Consider the following 1,065-nt stretch of genomic DNA (forward strand, 5'->3'; position numbering starts at 1 on the left):
CACCCCCGCTCACTTGCTTGCATAATTAGCCCTGGCTCCCCTCCCCCTCTGCCCACCGTTCCTTCAGCCAGGTCACATCCCAACTCCCCTGCCCCTTTCCCACAGCTGGACCCACATTGGCATCAGGCATTGCTTGCCGCTCCTCCAAGGAATTCAGCCCAGGCACTCTGGTGCAGGCCTTGCCCGAGGGGATCTTCAGCATGGGATGCAGCCAGTACTGTGTGGGTGCCCATACCACACCCCACTTCCCCTCAGGCTACTGACATCTGGCCACCATGGTTGAGGGGAGCCCGTCAGCAGAGCTGTCCCTTGGAGGGGGGAAATCGGGGTGACTGCCCCAAGCCCCGTGCTTTGGAGGGCCCCACAGCCGGGCAGAAAGGCTGCAGCCCCTCCCACATTTGGCAGTGGCTACCACATTTGAGGTTTTCCCTGCCCCCCTGCATGGTGAGAATTTCTTTAAGTGTTTTCCAGATGAAAATTCTGGCCACCACTCCTCCCCCTGTATCCAGTGTGCCGTGATGTTCATTTACCCACATAAGCATGCCATGGGAAACTTGGAAAATGCCATGGGAAACTTGGAAAGGTTGGGAAACGCTGCCCCAGCCTGTGCCCTGCCTTTGTGGAGTTCCCATGGGCCCTGGGTGGTGTTAAGGGGGCCCTGCACAGGCTGATTTGCCCCACGCCCCACACACCCCTAGCGATAGCTCTGCCCGTCAGTGCCTGCATTGCCCTCCCCTGCAGTGAGGGAATTAAACCCGCCTTCCCCTTAGGCTACATGGATCTGGCCACACCCCTGCTCCTGTGGCTGGAGTAACAAGGGGTGTGCGGGTGCTGGGGATGCCTGGCAAAGGCTCCTGCCTTCCTGCCAGGCATACCGGGCTACAATCCAGAGCACCTCCATGCCCTTCTCATCCAACTGGAGCAGTGATAGTGTTCCAGTTAGGGAGGAGAGGGGTGGAGCCAACCCCGCACAGCTGGAACAGACAGCCCAGCCCAGCCCAGTGCAGGGTTGCAAAGCATGATGGGATGCTGGGGGACTCTGATTTAACTTGAACTAGGAAGGGG

At 59.3% G+C, this 1,065-nt stretch overlaps 1 protein-coding gene and 1 long non-coding RNA gene across 2 annotated transcripts in view; one reads left to right on the forward strand and one right to left on the reverse strand.

Annotated features, from left to right (window-relative positions):
* The window catches only part of CUNH21orf62 (chromosome unknown C21orf62 homolog), a 22,724-nt gene that overhangs the window by 8,086 nt on the left and 13,573 nt on the right, over positions 1–1,065 (forward strand). The gene's annotated exons all lie outside the window — the stretch shown is intronic.
* The window catches only part of LOC109303336, an 18,958-nt gene that overhangs the window by 5,708 nt on the left and 12,185 nt on the right, over positions 1–1,065 (reverse strand). The gene's annotated exons all lie outside the window — the stretch shown is intronic.

The sequence above is a fragment of the Gavialis gangeticus genome, unplaced genomic scaffold (genome assembly GCF_001723915.1).
Source record: "Gavialis gangeticus isolate Ggan-Ray unplaced genomic scaffold, GavGan_comp1, whole genome shotgun sequence".
Taxonomy (NCBI): Eukaryota; Metazoa; Chordata; order Crocodylia; family Gavialidae; genus Gavialis; species Gavialis gangeticus.